General features: G+C 41.8%; 1 protein-coding gene across 8 annotated transcripts in view; it reads left to right on the top strand.

The window, feature by feature from the left end:
* Positions 1-9,363: 9,363 nt before the first annotated feature.
* The window catches only part of LOC122550578 (protocadherin Fat 3-like), an 801,871-nt gene continuing 789,874 nt past the window's right edge, over positions 9,364-21,360 (top strand). For 7 of the 8 annotated variants that reach the window (XM_087988029.1, XM_087988032.1, XM_087988030.1 and 4 more), the window contains exon 1: positions 9,364-9,408. The gene's annotated coding sequence lies outside the window, so the exon portion shown is untranslated. The remainder of the gene's footprint in view (positions 9,409-21,360) is intronic. The other variant, XM_043691525.2, reaches the window with a different exon arrangement.

The raw sequence follows: 21,360 nt of genomic DNA, 5'->3' as shown, positions 1-21,360 counted from the left end.
ATGAGGTCAAATTGGGATGTCTGGTTGGTTTGGATGAGTCGGACCGAAATGCCTGTTTCCGTGCTGGAGGATGTGGTTGGTGTTAATGAGTCAAAACGAAGTACCTGTTTCTGTGCGGATGGTGGAGTTGGTGTGGATGAGATGGACCGAAGGGCCTGTTTCCCTGCTGGGTCGTGTGGTTGGTGTGGATGAGTCAGACTGAAGGGCCTGTTTCCCTGCTGGATGGTGTGGTTGGTGTGGATGAGATGGACCGAAGGGCCTGTTTCCCTGCTGGATCACGTGGTTGGTGTGGATGAGTCAGACTGAAGGGCCTGTTTCCCTGCTGGATGGTGTGGTTGGTGTGGATGAGTCAGACTGAAGGGCCTGTTTCCCCGCTGGATGGTGTGGTTGGTGTGGATGAGTCAGACTGAAGGGCCTGTTTCCGTACTGGGTGGTGTGGTTGGTGTGGATGAGATGGACTGAAGGGCCTGTTCCCTGCTGGATGGTGTGGTTGGTGTGGATGAGTCAGACTGAAAGGCCTGTTTCCTGCTGGATGGTGTGATTGGTGTGGATGAGTCAGACTGAAGGGCCTGTTTCCCCGCTGGATGGTGTGGTTGGTGTGGATGAGTCAGACTGAAGGGCCTGTTTCCGTACTGGGTGGTGTGGTTGGTGTGGATGAGATGGACTGAAGGGCCTGTTCCCTGCTGGATGGTGTGGTTGGTGTGGATGAGTCAGACTGAAAGGCCTGTTTCCGTGCTGGATGGTGTGGTTGGTGTGGGTGAGATGGTCTGAAGGGCCTGCTTCCTGCTGGATGATGTGGTTGGTGTGGATGAGTCAGACTGAAGGGCCTGTTTCCCTGCTGGATGGTGTGGATGAGATGGACTGAAGGGCTTGTTTCCCTGATGGATGGTGTGGTTTGTGTGGATGAGTCGGACGGAAGGCCCTGTTTCCGTGCTGGATGACTATATAGCTCTACTACCCTCTCTTCTCCCTCCTCAATTTATTTCCTTTTCTTTCCCCCTATTCCTTTTGCATTCTTGCCTCATTTTCCCCATTTTCTTTCATTTCCTACCACTTTTAGCTTTCATTAATCTCCATGTACTCAGATCTTCTCCTATATAACCTACCTTTTCCTTACTTGTCTTGCCTATGCTCCAATTTCCGCCAATTCTTGTTCACCCATCATCCTTGTGCTTTGTGAACTATAGTAGCTGCTAGTTAAATAAGAACAGATTTGAAAGTTAATTCTTTTCTCCTTTAGTTTCAAATTGGCTTTTGCCCCCACCAACATATCTAATTCCCATACTACTCTCCCCACCACCCATAGCCCCACATCTCTCAATCTGTACATTCTTATTCAGGCCAAAAACCTTTTGAGTTAGTCCTGAACTTTCCAGATTTTAACTGACTCACCAATGCTTTTAACTTCTGAGGTTGCAAGCTGTGGGATTGCATCCCAATATCTCTCTGTGTCTTTCTCTCTGTTTCTTGCTACCTTCCAGTTATGTAGGAATGGCTTTACGGCTATAATTTAATTTGTGGATTAAACCATTCATTTAAAAGTTGAGGTGTTACAATGATACTTTAATGCCTGGACACAACAGTATATACTTTGAGTGGTGTTTTTCTCAAGTTGTTAATACAACAGTGGCTTCACAGTTTCATTCATATTTTTATGGTTGTTCTGCTTGGAAAGAATAGCAAATTTAGGAAGTTCCTGAAGATAAACAGTTTGCATCAATTTAACAATTTTGCTTTGGTGATATTTTACAAACAAATTTTAAAAGCAATTATGATCCCTGAACTTTATGACTGCATCAATGCAATAGAACTCTGTGCTGAACTGTTGCTGTTGATCATTCAGATTTAGCCAAATAGTAATAAAGAGATACTACCCATTAAACACTTTAGAAAATGCATTATCATGAAAATAAAATCAAAGCACACTAAAAATAACAAAACAAGGTACATTTAACGATGATTACTAATTGACCTACATTCAGGCTCCCCATATAGTCATGAAATTTAAAAATCTGCGCAATTGAGAGGTAAAATTCATACTTTTCTTTCAAAAGACTGAGATTTTCTCAGGGGCTATTTCTTGGTTCCATTGATCTAAAGATTTAAGTTCAAGAACAGTTTTTTTTTAAAGTAGGATTTGCAAACTCTCTGTTGTTCCAATAAGAGATGTAAAAGAAACAAGAGAATTGGTGCCTGGCATGTGTCCAAGAATTAAACAATGATGAAATATTCACTGACACCGTTCCTACCCAGTCGAGGGTTGTGTTGAGTATTTTGGAGGGATGCCTGCTGGGAGGCCTTAAGTGTTTTCTCACTAGGTCTTCCCAAATTCACCGTTTAAACAAACAATATTGCCCAAAGACTTATAGAGTCATAGAGTCCTACAGCATGGAGACAGGCCCTTCAGCCCAAACTGGTCCATGCCTACCAAAACGTCCAACCATTCTAACCCCATTTCCCTGCACTTGGCCCATATACTTCTGAATCTTTCCTATCTATGTATTTGTCCAAATGTCTTTTTGATGTCGTTAACTTATCCACCTCAACCACTTTGCTGGCAGTTTAATCCATATGTGTACCAACCTCAGTGTAAAAATGCTGCCCCTCAGGTTCCCTTTTATTCTTCCCTCTCTAACCTAAAACTGATGCCCTCTAGTCCTTGATTCCCCAACACTGGGAAAAAGACTGAGTGCATTCACCCTATCCATGTCTCTCATGATCTTATACACCTCGATAAGATCTCCCTCAGTCTCCCATGCTCTAAAGATAAAAGTCTTAGTTTGTTCAAACTCTCTCTATAACTCAGACCATTGGGTCCTGACAATACCCTTGTAAATTTCTTCTGCATCTTGCCAGTTTAATGACATCTTTCCTATAGCAAGGTGACCAAAATTGAACACAATACTCCAAATGTGGCTTCACCAACGTGCTGTACAACTGCAACATAACTTCCCAACTTCTGTACTCAATGCCCTGACTGAAGAAGGCCAGTGTGACAAAAGCCTTCTTCAATGCCCTGTCTACGTGTGACTCCAGTTTCAGAGAACCATACTCCTGAAATCCAAAGTCCCTCGGTTCCACTACATTCCTTAAGGCCCTGCCATTTACCATGAAACTCCAACCTTGATTTGACTTTCCAAATGCAACACCTCATGCGTATCTATATTAAACTCAATTTGTCATTTCTTGGCCCACATCCCCAGCTGATCAAGGTCCTGCTGCAAATGCTGATAATCTTCTTCACTCTCCACAGTCATGCCTTGTACATTCTCATCCAAATGATTGATATAGATAACAAACAGCAATGGGCCCAGCACTAAGCCCGAATAATACCACCAGACATAGGCCTCCAGTCTGACAAGCATCCTTCCACTATTACCCTCTGCTTCCTACTATTGAGCCAATCGTGTATCCAATTTGCCAGCTCTCCCTGGATTCTATGTGATCTAATTTTCCAGAGCAGCCTACCAAATGGAACCTTATCAAAGGTCTTACTGAAATCTATATAGACTATGTCTACTGCCCTGGCCTCATCAACTTTCCTGGTCACTTCAGCAAAGAGCTCTAACAAATTTGTGAGGTGCGATCTCCCATGCACAAAGTCCTGCTGATTATTCCTAATGAAACCGTGTCTTTCCAAATGCATGTATATCTTATCCCTCAAAATTTTCTCAAGTAATGTACCCACCACAGATATTAAGCTTACTGGTCTATGCTTCCCAGGTTTTCTTTGCAGCGCTTCTTGAATAAGGGCACAATGTTTGCTACTCCCTAGTCTTCCACAACCTCACCCAAGGCTAACAATGGCACAAATATCAGCCAGGGCCCCTGCAATTTCTTTTCCAACCTCTTGTAGTATTCTTGGATATATCTGGCCAGGACCAGGATATTTATTCACCTTCTTACATTTTATTACATCCAACAACTTCTCCACTGTGATATTGATTGTCCCCAAGATATGACCACTAACTTCCTCAAGTTTGAAATCTTCATGTCTTTCTCCACAGTAAATAGAGAGGAGAAATATTCATTGAGGACCTCATCCATTTCCTGCAGTTCCACATATACATGTCCATTTTGGTCCTGGAGGGGTCTTATTCTCTCTCTAGTTATTCTTTTTCCTTTAATATATGAAAAAAAAAACTCTTTGGATTCACCCTAATCATCTCAGCCAAGGCTATCTTGTGCCCCCTTTTCTCACTCCTGATTTCCTTCTTCAGTGAACTCCTGTGTCCCCTATATACCTCCAGGGATTCCCTAGATCCCAGTTACCTGTACCTGAGTTATGGCTCATTGTTTTGGCCAAAGCCTCAATATCTCTTGTCATCCAGGGTTCTCTATTCCTGTCAACCTTGCCCTTCACCCTCACAGGAACATATAGGCCTTGAACTCTAGCTATCATACTTTTAAAGGCCTCCCAATTGTCAGAGGTCTCTTTGCCTACAAACAAACTACTCCAATCAAACCCTGTGAGCTCCTGTCTAATTCCATCTAAATTATCCTTGCCCTATTTTAGAACTTGAACCTGTGGACCTGTTTTGTCTCTCTCCATAACTATTTTAAAATTAATAGAACTATGGTCACTGGTCCAAAAGTTTTCCCCACTGTCATATGTCCTACTCTATTTCCCAAGAGTAGGTTGAGTTTTGCTCCTTCCTGAGTAGGACCCTCTATATACTGCTTGAGGAAACTTTTCTGAACCTACTTGAATTCCACCCCATCTAAGCCTTTCAAGCTCTGGCAATCCCAGTCGATGTTAGGAAAATTAAAATCTCCCACTAAAACAATCCTATTACTCCTGCAAGTCTCCCCAATCTCCCTGCATATTCATTCTTTTAATTCCCATTGACTATTTGGGGGCCTATAAAACAATCCCAAAAATGTCACCATCCCCTTCTTATTTCTTAGCTCCACCCACAAAGCCTCAATGGATGATCTTTTAGTTATTTTATCTCCAAATACTGCTGCAATACTTGCCTTAAGTCCCCCTCCCCCCTTTCCAAAATCTCTGTCCTGCCTAAAGCACCTGTACCTTGGCAAATCAAGCTTCAAGCTACGTGTCTTAATGGCTATAATATCCCAGTCCCACGTACCTACCCATGTCCTGGATTCATCGACCTTACCTCTTGCATTGAAATAGATACAATTTAATCCAACAGGCCTTCCTTGCTCCCTGTTGTGTTCCAGCCTGACCTGTCTCTTCAACTTACTATTTCTGATTACTGTATCGCTTTCCAGTGTCACACTTGCCTCCCTGCTGTTGAGAACCCCGTCCCACCCCGGCAATCTAGTTTAAACCCTCCCTTGTAGCAAACCTGACTGCCACAGTAATGCCTCCCTACCCCCCCCCCCCCCCCCCCCCCCAATTCAGGTGCAACCAGTCCCTCTTAAACAGGTCACTTCTCACCCAAGAAAAGATCCCAATGATCTAAAAATCTGAATTCCTATCCCCTGCATCAGTTGTTTAACCACACATTCATCTGCCATATCCTCCTGTTCTTACCCTCACCAGCATGTGGCATTGGAACTAATCCAGAGGTTACCACCATCAAGGTCCTGGTTTTTAAACTTTTTCCTAGCTCTCTAAAATCAATCCACAGATCTTCATGCCTATTTTTACCTATGTCATTTGTGCCAATGAGCACAATGATTTCTGGCTGCTCACCCTCTCCCTTGAGAACATTCTGCAGTTGCTCTGAGACATCCTGGATCCTGGCACCCAGAAGGCAAAACACCATCCTGGATTCCTGTTTACAGCCACAGATTCTCCTGTCTGTCCCCTTAACTATCGAGTCTGCTATCACTATGGTCCTGTTTACCTTCACCCTTGACTGCTGTGCGCCAGAGCCAGTCATAGTGCCACTGGCCTGGCTACTGCTGCTTTCCCCTGAACGGTCATGTCCCCCAACAGTAGCCAAAACAGTATATTTGTTTTTGAGAGGAATGGTCACAGGGGATTCCTACACTCTGACTATTATCTTTGTCTTTCCTGGTGATCACCCAGTTACTTTCTGCCTGTACCTTAGGTATGGCCACGTCATTAAAACTTTTATCTATGATGTGTTCAGCATCTCGGATGATCCTGAATGCATCCAGCTCCAGCTCCCTAACATAGTCTCCCAGGAGCTGCAGCTGGGTGCAGTCATCAGGGATGATGGAAGTCTCCTTGAGCTCCCACATCATGCAGGAGGAATATGCAACTGCCATCTCAACTACTGTAGGACTAAAAAGGAAAGTTTAATGGACTTTACCTGAGTTTACCTGTACTTTTCGCTGAGCCGTTGCCCTCCGAAGCCTCTCAAACCAAAGCCTTACCACTTACCTTGCCACAAACAAATTTTCCAATTGCATATCTCTGTAACCACCCCCACCTTTTTTTTGTTAGAGGAGGAGAGAAGGAGAGCAACACTACACTGATGAAATGTTTGGGCTATAAATACTCCTTAATACCTAGCCCATGAAGATCCACTCTTCAGTGTGGATGACTGCTTCCAGGCTGTATTGTACATGCTGCAGTGATGCCTCTCCCTCTCGGTCGCCCTCTGTTTCTCTCATATTCAATTCTGGTCCCATTTTACCACACATCACTTCCACACCAACTTTCCAATCACTGGAAATTACCAGGAGATTGGAACTCCTTGCATCCGTGCTATCATTAAAAGTCTGCTGTACATTCAGAGGAGCACCAGCATTCCAAGGTTGCACTGTTTGCTCAGAGACAGATTTGAACATTTCCAAAAAGGGGAAAATCGCACTGTGATTCCAGTGCCCCAACCATTTTCAAGATCAAAGCAAGGGTGACAGGGGGTAGGAAACCTGGTGATCACTCCAGGCATCGTTTCCTCACAAGGAGACAGAGTGGTGCCACATGGCACCTAGCCATAGCTTAAGCCACATATAGTCCTCTCAGATGTCTCCTCTCAGTGCATTCCAGAAGGAGCTACATCCCCATCTCCAGTCTGCCTGACTCTTCTGACTCTTGTAAGTTCATGCAGATAATGTTCAAATTGCCTCTGGGCTCCACTGCCAAATTGGTTCCCTTCACCCCAACTGCCAAAACAGGGAGTACATCAAGATGTAGTAGGGACAGGAAGACAAAAACAAGGCATTTGGTGGCAAGGTTTATAAAGCATTGTATATAGTATGCACAGGACATCATTGATTTCACCGCAGATCTGGTTGTTTTTCTGTGTAGCCCCAAATAGCGTTATTACAATATCGGCATTACTTCATGACTACAGATTTGATCCATGTGTTGATAGCCTACAGTATCATATGGCTCATTTTTTACACTGATACCTTTGGATCTCCTCTTTAAACATCTCTATTCTTTTATGATCAATGTTCAAAGAGGTACTTGTCAATGAATTGTTCAGTGATACAAATGGCAGGGAGGAAAAACACATAGGAGGGCAATGTATTAGGTTGACCAGGGAAGTGGGAGCCCACTGGTCTGTACAGGTCTTTACAGCGTGGATCTGTGTACAATGTTCTTTCCCTTTTAACACCCTAACATCATTGGGTACTATAGCCCCTGCTCTCACAGAATCAAGTCAGCTACACACACTCCAAGTGTGGTCACAGCCGCTTTCTTCCCCATTGCACACTTTAATTTGCAGCACAATGGAACATGACAGTGAATCCTTCTCGGTTAGAGCCTTGTAGCCTCTACCTCCATCTGTCAATTAGCTTCCCAATATCCTAACCCTATTTTTGACAGTCCTTCTTGCAAACTCACTATTGAGGTGCAACTTATTTGGCTTATGAAAGTCCATTCTCCTTCAAAACTGATTCCAATGGCCAATTAATGTGAACGTTTCCTGCACCATCACTTCAGCCATGCATTCAATTACACTATTCTCTTATTTTTGTACTCACACAGTGCAGGATTCAGTGATGGCAACACAATCAACATCCTACAGGTTATTCACCAGAAACTCAACTGGACTCACCATATAAATAGTGGTTACAAGGGAAAGTCAGGGCTAGGATACTGCTGCAAACAACTCACCTCCTGACTCCCCAAAGCCTGTCCACCATCTACAGAGGAACAAGTCAGGCATGTGATAGAATATTCTAGCCACACTCATTAAGCTGCACACCATCCCGCACAAAGCAACCCTCTTGACTGCCACTACATCCACAAGCATCCACTCCCTCCACCCCAATGTTCAATAGCAGCAGTGTGTATGATCTACAAGATGCATGCAGATGTTCACTAAACATCCTTGGATATTACTTTCCAAACCCATGACTACTTCCAACTAGAAAGACAAGGGCAGCAAATTCATGGGAACACCAGTAACTGCAAGCTCCCCTCCAAGTCACTCACCATCCTGGCTTAGTAATAAATTTATATTCCTTTACTGTTGCTCAGTCAAAATCCTGAAACTCTCTCCTTCTAAAGGCACTGTGGGTCTACTTACAGCACATGGACTGCAGAAGTTCAACAAGATAGCAAATTATCACCCTCTCAAGAGCAATTAGGAACACCACTTCCTACAAGTGAACAAAAATGTCCTCAGTATTGAAGATAATCTGAAAATTAATGAGACCTTACAATTTAATTCATTACCTAGGTTCCTGAAATCTGTCTGTATAATCTTGTCATCCTTAAGATGGTTTTGATGTGGACCATGACATCTGGGTGCATACATTCTCCTTTTAATGTAATTTGCTGCTGTTTTGTGACATCTGTTGCCTCAGCACCTGGGAGACAACATACTATCTTGGAATTATATCTCTGGTAACAAAAATATTTGTTGCCTACCCATATTACTTTCCTCTTCTGACCCCTGCACAAGTGAGGCAATGTGGACTCAGCCTCAGCAGCATTCCCTCCAGGAGCCATCGCCCTCAGCCGTGACTATAACTGGATACCAATTCAACACCGAGATGCACTCAAGAAAATTCTCAGGCTACCAGCCTGGTTCTCCCTGACTGATCACTGCTTCTACACCCTTTCGCTATGGTGCAACGATATATTGAAACTGGCTATTCACATCGTGTCAGCCTCTGAAACTCAGCTTGTGCTCCTCCTGTGAATACCCAGGTCCTCTATATTTCTGAATTTTACAAAAAAAACCTGTTATATCAGCTTTTCAGTAGTACAGATTCATCGACTTGTATGCAGGGAGACTCCTTTTCATAATCACCTCACCCTTACTCAACAAGGTATTGCACCTGTCCACCTCACCTCGCCTTCCGCCAGCAACAACGATAACTGACATCTCCGAGAACCAATCAGACAGCTCTCCGAACTGAAGCCTGCTCCACCCTCTCCCCCGGATTGGTGTAGACCGATAACTATCTCCCTTTCTCCAGTACTCCGTCAGGCTTTAGTGAACAACTCTGGAAGGCGCATTGTGATATTCTGGCTCTCGTGGTCAGGTCGAGCTCCTGTATAAGGTTTGTTCTCTTTTCGAGTTTTCACATTGTTTTAGAACAAATTGATTCCATACGTGTCTGAAAGCAGTGAGTTAGGGAAACATATTTATGGTCACTGGTTTTTGGATAACGATTTCAAAGGCTCCTGTTCTGAACAGCTTAAGTACAAATACAGCAAGTTAACGGATTTAGAGCAGGAGGAGGCGACTAAAGACTAATAATTTGATAAACGTTAATTCGCGCACTTTTATATATTTTTTAAAATGAGAATTGCGCAAAATGTATAATTCAAGTTAGTATTCACTTGCTGGTACTGTCCCGTTGGACTGCTTTCACGTGATGCTGCGATTTTGGAGAGTATGACGCCCCCTCCTGCAAAACTTAAAAAGGGACGAGATTGGTAAAAGCAGGCATTGGTGCCAGGCTGGCAATGGTGGGCAAGGATTGATGCTGCTGAGCTGGCAGTGGTGGGCAGGGGCAGGGATTTGTGCCGGGCTGGCAGTGGTGGGTGCGGGTGAAAGCTGTTAGGAACCGGCAAATGTCTAGTAAAACTCTGCCACAACCTGGTATGTAGGAAAGATCTGTGCCTGGCCCATTGCCAGTTGAGATGGATAAAAGCTAATCCTTCCGCTGCCGCAGAAACACGAATTGTCGTTATTTGGAAGCGAAACTGCCGCTAGTTTGAGTAGATTCTGTTCCATCTCCGAGTCAGGCTGAGGATAGTCAGCAGGCTGCTTTCTTTGGAAATCTCATAACGATGTAATGGTTCCGATTTGTGTGTGTCGCAGAGAAACTGCCGTAGAAAATCCTGGTGAAATTCACTGCCTAAAGTTTGGCAAGTCCTCGCAGCAAGCTGAATTTCACGTTGGGAGTTCATAAGGCCGAGTTAAAATCTCAAAATACGTTTTTGACCATTGACATTCTTGCACTGTGATCCCGCCCTGTCGAGTGAATGGAGTATCCTCACTGACTAAACGTAACTAATAATTGCCTTCATGTAAGTCCATCGCAACTGTTAGATTTGCCCAAAACGCCAATCTCTGCTGCATCACTCTCTGATTTGCTGCTGCTTTATTCGAAAGTCAAAGCTTTTTTTAAATTCAAATCTATGTTTAGGTCCGAACAATTCCTTAATGTATTTGATGTGTAAGGAAGTAACAGTGCACCCAGTATGGGCTTGTGGAAGTTTCGGTTTTCGTACCGAATATGTACATACTATAGTTTCATGAATTATATGCTACTTTCGCTTTGTATCACCAGAAGCGTCTTAATTTGTGCAGAAGTAGTTGTAAATGTTCCTGCTTTGATTCGTGGATAGTTTTGTTTTTGTGTTTGTGATTTAATGCTGGTGTAACCAGGGAGATGAAATAATTTGGGAAGTTTTTTTGCTTGTGTGGAGCCGTTATAGCGACATCGACCATGTTAACTGAATAGCCTATTGCTGTTCAACTGTATTATATCATATCATGTCAGTACCGATTGGAGGTGTAGCCCCCTCTAATATATTTATAGTTTGAGAGGAGCTTACTGTCAGCCTTCGTTTGAAAAGAGCAGAGAACTTAACCTTTCGTGACCTCAGAGCATCCGCCTATGGTTCTGTCATTGTTGTGATGTGGGAAAATGAGAGCATAATTATGCACAGCAAGAACTCTCATTATAATGAAATATTTGATAAAAAATTAATTTGGTTTTGGTGGATAAATATTGACTAGGGATTCCAAGGGTCAGAAATTGCAGTTTTTTGTTTAAGTAAATGTGAATGCAGTCTTAAGGGAACCCATAAACTTAACCTTAGTATTAAATAACTTAGTCGAATTAGAGAAACACAGTGCAATATTTGTGGGGATCTTTCGACTTCACATAGTATATGAAAGTCAAGGGGCAAATCTGGTCATAATGCTTTTGAGACTTTTTTTGGAGCCAACTGTAAAGCTATTCTAGATCTAGTATTGTTCAATGAGAAGATTTTTTTTAAACTAAACGATCCACAGAACTCAAGATCTCAATACAATTGTATTGCACGTTATGCCTAATAGTAATATAGTCTAGCGAGTTTTGAGAAGATTTGTAGCTCAGGTTGAAGTTCTGGATGTAGGTTTGCTCACTGAGCTGGAAGGTTCATTTTCAGATGTTTTATCACCCTACCAGGTGACATCTTTGAGCCTCTGGACAAAACACTGCTGATGTTTCCTTTCTATTTATATGATTTGGTTTCCTTGGGTTGGTGATGTCATTTCCTATGGTGATGTCATTTCCTGTTTGTTTTTCTCAGGGGTGGTAAATGGGGTCCAAGTCGATGTGTTTGTTGATAGCATTCTGGTTGGAATGCTCATGCATGTCTTTTTTGACTCGTTCTAGGATGGATGTGTTGTCCCAGTTGAAGTGGTGTCCTTCTTATCTGTATGTAAGGATACTAGTTAAAGAGAGTCATGTCATATTGTGGCTAGTTGATGTTCATGCATCCTGGTGGCTAGTTTTTTGCTTGTTTGTCCAATGTAATGTTTGTTCCAGTACTTGCAAGGTATTTTGTAAATGACATTAGTTTTGCTTATTGTCTTTATGGGGTCTTTCAAGTTCATTAGCTGCTGTTTTAGTGTGTTGGTGGGTTTGTGGGCTACCATGATGCCAAGGGGTCTGAGTAGTCTGGCAGTCATTTCTGAGATGTCTTTGATGTAGGGAAGAGTGACCAGGGTTTCTGGACATATTGTCTGCTTGTTTGGGTTTGTTCCTAAGAAATTGGTGGACTGTGTTCATTGGGTACCCATTTTTTTTTTTAATACACTGTAGAGATGATTTTCCTTTTCTCTGTGCTGCAATGTGTGGTGACTCGTTGAAATGTTCTGATGCAGCTTTGTTTGTGGATGTTGGGATGATTGCTTCTGTAGCTCAATGTGTCGTTTTCCTGTAGATGCTGGTTGGAAGTTCCCCATTGGCTATTTGCTCTACTGTGACATCTACAAATGGCGGTTTGTTGTTTTCCTCCTCTTTAGTGGACTTTATGCCAGTAAGAGTATTATTGATGGCCTTGAAGGTTTCCTCTAATTTGTTTCATTTAGTGGTGACATCTACAGTGTGCAACCTTGTCAAAGACATCTTGGAAATGACTGCCAGACTACTCGGACCCCTTGGCATCATGGCAACCCACAAACCCACCAACACACTAAAACCAGTAGCTAATGAACTTGATAGACTCTGTACAGACAACAAGCAAAACTAATGTCATTTACAAAATACCATGCAGGAACTGTAACAAACACTACATTGCACAAAGTTATAAACCTAGCCACCAGGATACATGAACATCAACTAACCACAAAATGACATGACCCTCTCTCACTAGTACCCTTAAGTACAGATAAAAAAGGACACCACTTCGACTGGGACAGCATATCCATTGTAAGACAAGTCAAACAGACACATGAGAATTCCTAGAAGCATGGCATTCCAACCAGAACGCTGTCACAAAACACATTGACTTGGGCCCCATTTACCACCCCTGAGGAAAAAGAACAGGAAATGACATCATAGGAAAGACATCACAACAGGAAATGGTATCACCATCCCAAGGAGACCCAAACATATAAACAGAAAGCAGGAAACATCAGCAGTCCTTCGTCTGGAAGCTCACTGAAGATGTTACCGAGTGTGGGTTTCCCTTTTAAGTAGTCACAAGGAGGTTTTTTTTACTCTAGCCTCTGTTACCCCCAGCTTTGGTCAGTTATTCAAGATTAATTTTGTTCATTTGTTTGACTCAATTAGACAAGACCTTCAAAGATGGGGGGGGGGGGGGTGGGGGGGCACGGTGGTGGTGTGGTGTATCATGGTTAGATTGAGTTGTTGTGATGAAAATGAATGTTCTTCCTTGCTTATTGTACCCTTTGCAGAAACTCCCTTTGCTGTTCTCGAGGCAAACATTTCAGAAATTGAATGGCTGGTTTAGTTTATTTGGCGCTATAAGCTTGTGAAACTGCAATTGCCCATGGATTGGGGGGAGTGGACCTCCTTGACGTTAGAAGATATTGACTGAGCCTGTGGGGATTCAGCGTCGACGTGGTCGGACACTGAGGACTTTCAGACCAGGAGTCCTCTTATCAGCCGGTTGTTTTTTTTTTAGACAAAATGAGGACAAAATTAGAACATTGCCGTAATCTAATAGTTACTAACACTATCAAAGTATGGAGGGCGACAAGGCAGATGGAAGGTAATATGTCTAAAACATCTTTTACTCCCATAGTTGGCATGCTGGGTTTCTGGCCAGGGACAGTAGATCCCGGATTTAAACTTTGGGTGGACTGGGGAGTCTTTTGTTTGGGTGATCTGTTTGAGGATGAAATGTTGATATCATTTCATCGAATAATTCGGAAATATAGATTGTCAAGTAGGGACCTCTTTCATTTCTTTCAGATTAGAGATTTTATCTAAAAGGAGACCATGTTCTTGACTGAGTGTTATAGATGTGAAAGGGAAAAGAGGGTGCTTCAGGTTAACAGCTCTGAAGTGAGTACTCTCTCTCATTTGTTTGGGGGGGGGGCTGTGGGGGGAGTTTCCTCTGATGACATTAAGCATCTAATAAGGTCTGGGAGAGAGAGTTGGCAGTTGAAATCACTTTGGAAACATGGGAGGACATTTGTGAGAATGCGAGGAGGATTTCAATATGTAATAGGAGCCATGTTATACAGTTAAATGTTCTTCATAGGACTCATCTGGTCCCAGATCATCTCTGAAACTTTAAGCAGGGTGCATCTTCAGTGTCCGCCAAATCTAAAATAAATAGAGGTACCCTCACTCATTGTTTGTGGTTCTCTGGAGCACTGTGGCAGGAGTAATAGAGAAGGTCTTGAGGACCGAAGTCAAGGTGGGCCCAGTCTCTGCTCCTTGGTTTGCTGAATTTACCTCCCTTAAATGTACATAGGTAAAAGCTTTTCAACATTCTCACTTTGCGAGGAAAAACATTCTGATGTGCTGGGTGTCTGAGAACCCCCGGGTCTGTCGGGATGGCATAAGTGAATTATGGAAAATGCTCCTTAAGACATTGTTACAAATATGGTGCACCAGAAAATGGACAACTTTTACAAGACATGGCAGCCCTTTGTGAATTATTTGGAAACATATCTGCCCGCCATTTTGATTAGGGCTTTTGTCTAGCCACGATGGTTTGGCCTGATAAACCTAATGTCATGAGAGGAAGAATTTTGAACAAATGTCGGTTTATTATTTGATGCTCTCGAAGGTTGATAGCTATGATCCTGTTGCACTGAACGGTGTTATTTATTGATTTGTAATAAGTGTAGTTTTGATTTCTTTTGTATAGTAGTTGGTTTACTGTTTATTGTTTTTGATGTTATGCTTTATTTTCATATTTTTGTAACTTTCTAATTTTGTAGGCAAATATTTCAATAAAAATATTTCTTAAAAACTAGTTCCACTAAAATAAGTTGTATACTTTAAGAGCAGCATCAATATCAAGTGTTTAAAATTAAACTGTGGTCTTGTTTATACATGTGGAATGTCTTAAGTTGACTTAGTTTGCTTTATATAGCTATTGACTGACTTTCAAAACTAATTCATTGGAGGTGTTATGAAATGAAAGATGCAAAGTAAACATTGTTGAATAAGTTAGTTTGGAATGAAAACCAGCTATAAAATGAAATGTTTTCCATCAGCATGTTTGCTACTTTTGCATTAAATTTAATGTAAAGCTGCTGCTTTAGAGTTCTCATTTCTAATGAACATAGATTCATTGTTATAGGAAACATTGTGTTAATATCAGGAAATAAGCAGACACTGGAACTTGCTTCCAAAACATGCCTCCTTATTCTTTTCTTATTTTGCAATAAAAATGACAATAGTTATAAAAGATTAAAATGTTCTGCGCAGAAAGTGTATTTAGCATAGCTGTCAAATAAAGAAAACTGATGAGGACTTGCATGCGTTTTGTGAATAAGTCCAAATGCTTTAATACAGAATTATAGAAATTCTGGCAGTGTTGAATTAAAACATTAAATGTGGATTTTAGCATCTGATCTCCGCATAAATGTACAGTTAAAAGGTGCATGAAGGTCAATCTTACAGATCGCTTTGGAAGGATAAAAGCTTTGCTTCTCAACTGACTGAAGACTGAGGGATAAATACACTTTTTTTTACAGATCTGGGAAAATTGAAGCAATTATTACTTTATAAAGATAGAAAACATACATTTTCTAAACAAGATGTTGAGTTATCTGAAATCAGATCATGTAGCACCAAAGAAGTGGATGTTTCTGGAGCTCTTTAAAATTAAGAGAAACAAGGATCCACAAAACAGTTCCAGCACCAAAATGACATTCTAAGCTTCATAAATGTAAGATATTCTCCTGATGGTGCGTATCTTGCAAGAGGCATTTGGAGAAGGAAGCTGTTAAGTTGATTCCAAATCTTTAGTCCCATACAACAGCTGGGGGCAGTGATAGTTCCTGTCGCTTAAAGAAGAGTAAATTAGTCTTGCTTTCCATTATTACCCTGAAATTTCTGCTGAAAGTGTTGTGGTTGTGTGGATATAATAATGATCTTATGGTATTTGATATTTATTTACCTACAAATAATGTCCTGCTTGGCCTTGTTACTGAAGAGTACTTTGCAGCCATAACTCATTACTGAAATTATTGTAGGAAAATGTATTACCGGGATCTGTTTGCTTGTCTTTTCACCCCACCTATATGATCTGCAGGTCTGAACAAAGTTCTTGATTTTGTTTTTTCTTAAATAGTCATATTTTCAGCCAAATGCACTGTCAATTAGAATGTGTATTGTTTGACATCTTGATTAGTAAAAGTATTTTATTGAATTGTCATGAAGCCTTATTGCAACTTTCAGGATTTCTTGCGATAACCATATTATTGATGGCAATACTGAAGAACCAACAGGATGTTATTGCAGTTAATGATGAACACCACTGAGACCTTCCAACTTATGTTGGCAGCTGTATATATGCCCTACAGGTGCTTGTGATATATTGGTAGAGCTAGCCAGTTTCGAGTCGAATTTGATATCTATTTAGAAAGGTCAACAGTGTAATGTCATGAAAGCTTGATATCCACACTTCTAAACTTGTGAATCAGTGTTTCTTATTTTGGAGAAATTGTGCACATATAATCTTGAACTTGTAAACTTTTTAATTGTCAAAGCAACTTTCATACACGTAAGCTGCTATTTTGCAAATACGTGACATTATGGAGTGGAGAGTAGTATGATTCCTTCATTTTACTGAGTTCCTCAGATGAAGTCTTGTGTTGTGCTTTGTGGTGAAAACTACATTATCTTACAACATTAGGAATTCTACATCAGCATGAAAATTAATCCAAAGCCACCAAATGTTCCATTGCAATTTCAGCACTGGCAACTGTCTTTGAATTATCATTGACCTCCGCTAGTGCATGGCATGAGAGAATAGGTTCTAAACGCTACTGATTTGGAATAGTCTAGAAACCACTGTTGTGAATAGTATTTCCTCTTGGCATTACTCTGAAGTTTAGCTCTGGGGAATCCATTTATATGGAGCGCATACTGTCTGTTAATTATATCACTGAAGTGGAAAACTATGATGTCACATCAGTGTAGGACTGAATGCAAAAATTCTTCAAGGCAATTGAGTCTTGTCATTAAAACAGTGTGGGTTGGTTTAAATCTTAAACTAAATAAGTAAGGGAGTAACATTAAACCATTTAGGCTAATAAAGTGGTTCAGTACAGTAGGGAACTTAGTGTTTTTGCATAAAGGTTGGCATTGGATAATGTATCTGTAGTTTAAATGCCTTTTTAACTGCTTCTCAAAAATACCATTATAGGTTAAGCAGATGCAGTGGAAACAGCAATGTGAAAAAGGAGTGGTGGTTTCCCTGCTTGTTCACATGCTGAAGCATGGGCGATCATGGTAGCCTGTACCTTTTTGCTTGCTACTGTCAGACAAGATAGTTTGTATTGATTTTTGAGCTTTAGCTCAGTTTTGCAAAGACCAATGCATGGAGAAATAATTCAGTTCTTTATCTGTCACTGTTTTTAAAATATTCAAAGGTAGCGTTAAGAGCTGGGAGTGTAAAATTTTAAACAAAAAATCACATGGTATTTGGCAGTATTTTTTAATGTGATACTTTCCTATAGACAGCTTTTGCATAAGGACATTGAACACTGGAACTAAAAGAAATGTAATATGTTTTGCTAGAAAGAATTCTGGTCATGCTTCATCTGATACACCAGTCTTTTGAACATAACACTCAATTAAACTACGTTGATTGAAGTGCCGTCCTGATGAAGGGCTTTTGCCTGAAACGTCGATTTTCCTGCTCCTCTGATGCTGCCTGACCTGCTGTGCTTTTCCAGCACCACTCTAATCTAGACTCTGATTTCCAGCATCTGCAATCCTCGCATTTGCCGTGTCAGTAGTAGAAACTGAGGACCAAAGCAGTGGATAAAATTGGTCGGGGGAGGGGGGAGAATCTGCATGCTTAGAATAGCGAAAAAAGGCAGAAGTCGTTGGAAATGTAAAGCCCATCTGTTAATGTTTTCAGTTCGTCATTTGATCAAAACTAATTTGACTTTCAGGAAACAAAGTTCCTATAAAACTGTAAGACCCGTAGGAGTAAACCTTTTTAGGCCAATCGATGTGTTGAGTCTGTTCTGCCATTTGATCATAGTTGATATACTTCTGAATCCCATTCTCCTGTCTTTTCCCCATAACCCTTGAACCCCTTATCAATCATGAATCGTACACATAATAACTTGGCTTCCATAGGCTTTCTTCGATACAGGGCTCAAACAGCTTTCAATATTCCAAGTGCAATCTGACCATAGCCTCAGCAGGACATCTCTGCTCTTGTACACTCGCCCTCTTGAAATGAATGCCAACATTGTATTGCTTTCCTAACTGCCAACTGAATTTTCATGTTAACCTTAACAGAATCCTGAACTAAGACTGCAAAGTCTATTTATGCTTGATTTCTAAAGCCTTTTACCATTTTAAAAATAGTATGTTTCTGTTCTTCCTATCGAAGTGTATAACTTCACATTTTCCCACATTGTATTCCATCTTCTTTGCCCACTTTACTACCAAAGTTCTTCTGCAGTCCCAGCTTTCTCAACACTATATCTGTGCTTCCAGCAATTTTTATCATTGTGAAGTTTGCAAATGTCCTCAGTTGCTTTGTCCAAATTGTTGATGTACAATGTGAATAGTTGTGATCTGAACACTGATCCTTGCAGAACTCAACTAGTCTCCAGTTGTTATCCTGAAAAGACCCATTATCCCTACTATCTTCTGCTAGTCAGCCAACCCTTTACCTATGCCCCAAATACCATGGGTTCTTATCTATCTTAGAAGCATCCTGTGTGACAACTTGTCAAAGGCCTTCTGATAATCCAAATAGTCAATGTCCACTGGGTGTCCTTTGTCTAACTTGCTCATTACCTCTACCTCTTCAGTGACTTCTAACAGATTTGTCAGGCATGACTTTCTCAGCCCTATTTTACACTTGACAAAGTACTCTGCAATCCATCCTTAATAATGGACTCTAAAACCTTAACAATAACTGAGGTCAGGCTAACTACCTAAACTTCCTGTCTTCTGCCTCCCTCTCCTCTTAACCTTGCATTAGCAATTTTCTGGTTATCTAGGACCCTTTCTGACTCGACTCATTCCTGAAAGATCATCATCAATACCTTTTTACAGTCTCCTCAGAACTCTGGACTCTTGTCCATCTGGTTTGGGTGACTTGTGGGTTGTGGGACTGAGGTTGGAGGCGGTGGATGGGAGATCCCATGAGGTTATGGATGGCGTGGGAGATGGCTTTGGTGGTGGCCACGTGCACCAACCGCCCCGTGGCTGAACACTTTAACTCCCCCTCCCACTCCGCCAAGGACATGCAAGTCCTTGGCCGCCTCCATCGTCAGACCATGGCAACACGACGCCTGGGGGAAGAGCGCCTCATCTTCAGCCTAGGAACCCTCCAAACACAAGGGATGAATGCAGATTTCTCCAGCTTCCTCGTTGCTCCTCTTCCTCCTCACCCCCCCCCCCCCCCCCCCACCTTTGCTCAGTCCCAACCCTCCGACTCAGCACCGCCTTATTGACCTGCAATCTTCTTACCAACCTCTCCGGCCTATCACCCTCACCTTAACCTCCTTCCACCTATCTTATTCCCAACGCCCCTTCCCCAAGTCCCCCCTCCCTACCTTTTTATCTTGGCCTGCTTGGCACACCCTCCTCATTCCTGAAGAAGGGCTCATGCCCAAAACGTCGATTCTCCTGTTCCTTTGATGCTGCCTGACCTGCTACAAGCTTATTTACCTTTTTTCACAAACTACATGCATTTAAATATAGCATCCTCTGTCCTTCTCATACTTGTCCCCTTTATCAATTGTATCTGAAACTAGATTCCTGACCCTTTCTGTACACACTCCTATTACTTGTTCTAGAAACCTTAACATCATGTCAGCGCATATGCACACGTGCACACATACACACGCCTTCCACATTTCTGATGGAAAGTAATCCACCACCCCAGTGTTTAGGTTAAAGCCCTATTCACAGCCCTAGGTAAGTGATTCACCAGAACTATGGTCCCAACATTGTTCAGCTGGAGCCCATCCCATTGGAATAACCCTCTCCTTCCCCAGTACTGTTGCCAGTCTCCCATGAATTTGAACCTGTTTCTCCCACAACAATTTAAAAAAAAAAGAGGAAAAAGATTAAATAGGAGGGTAAGCTAGACAAAAATATAAAAGAATGCGAGAGTTCCTTTAGATGTCTAAAGGGCAAAAGTAGACATTGGGATGCTAGAGAAGTAATAATGGGCAACAAAGAAATGGCTGAGGAACTGAACAAGTACTTTGCATCAGTCTTCATAGTGAAGGACATGAGTAACTTCTCAAATTTGTGTGTTGATTTGGTGGGGGGGGGGGGGAGGGGGTGCAGTGGTGAGTATGATGACCATCAAGGAGAAGATGCTAGAAAAACTGAAGTCTGAAGGTGGATAGATTACCTGTACCAAATGGACTACACCCCAGAGCTCTGAAGGAGGCAGCTGAATAGATAGTGGAAGTATTAGTGGTAGTATTTTAGGAATCACTGGAATCACTCAGAGGAATGAAAAATTGCTAATCTTCTGTTTTAAGAAGGAAATAAGGCAAAAGATGGCAATTATAGGCTGATTGGCCTAACCCGACTATTGCGAAGATTTTGGAGTCCATTATGATGGATGAGATTTCTGAATACTTGTAAGTGTGTGGTAAAATAGGGCAAAGACAGCATGGTTTCATCAAGGGGAGATCACGTTTGACAAATCTGGTAGAATTCTTTTGAGGAGGTAATGGCAGCTTAGACCAAGAAGAGCCAACAGATGTTATCTACTTGGACTTCCTGAAGCCCTTTGACAAGATGCTGCACAGGAGACTGAGTAAGATAAGACCCCATAGTGTTAGAGTCAAGGTGCTAACATGGATAGAAGATTGCTTTCTGCCATACAGCCAGAGAGTGGGGATAGCCGTGTTCTTCTTGGGATAGTAGCCAGTGTTCTGAGGGTCAGTGTTGAGACCACCACTTTTCACTTTATACGTTTAATGGTCTAGATGAAAGAACTGCAGGCATTCTGGCCAAGTTTGCAGATGATACAAAATTAGGTGGAGGGACATGTATTGAGTAGGCGGGGAGGCTATAGGAGGATTTAGACAGTTTAGGAGAGTGGAAAAAGTGACATGAAACACAGCATGGGAAAGTGAGAGGTTGTGCACTTTGGTAGGCAGAATAGAGGCATAGACTATTTTCTAAATGGGCAGTGAATTTAGAAATCTGAAATGCAAAGGGCCTTGGGAGTCCCAGTCCAGGATTCTCTCAGTGTAAACTTGCAGGTTGAGTCAGTAGTTAGGAAGGCAAATAACGAGTTTTGAGAAGATTTGTAGCTCACATTGAGGTTCTGGATGTAGGTTTGCTCGCTGAGCTGGGAGA

This window comes from Chiloscyllium plagiosum, unplaced genomic scaffold (assembly GCF_037043375.1).
Source record: "Chiloscyllium plagiosum isolate Xiang-an unplaced genomic scaffold, Cpla_swu_hap1 HiC_scaffold_6, whole genome shotgun sequence".
Classification (NCBI taxonomy): domain Eukaryota; kingdom Metazoa; phylum Chordata; class Chondrichthyes; order Orectolobiformes; family Hemiscylliidae; genus Chiloscyllium; species Chiloscyllium plagiosum.
The sequence above is the reverse complement of the archived record's forward strand: the minus strand, read 5'-3'. Positions and strand labels throughout refer to the sequence as shown.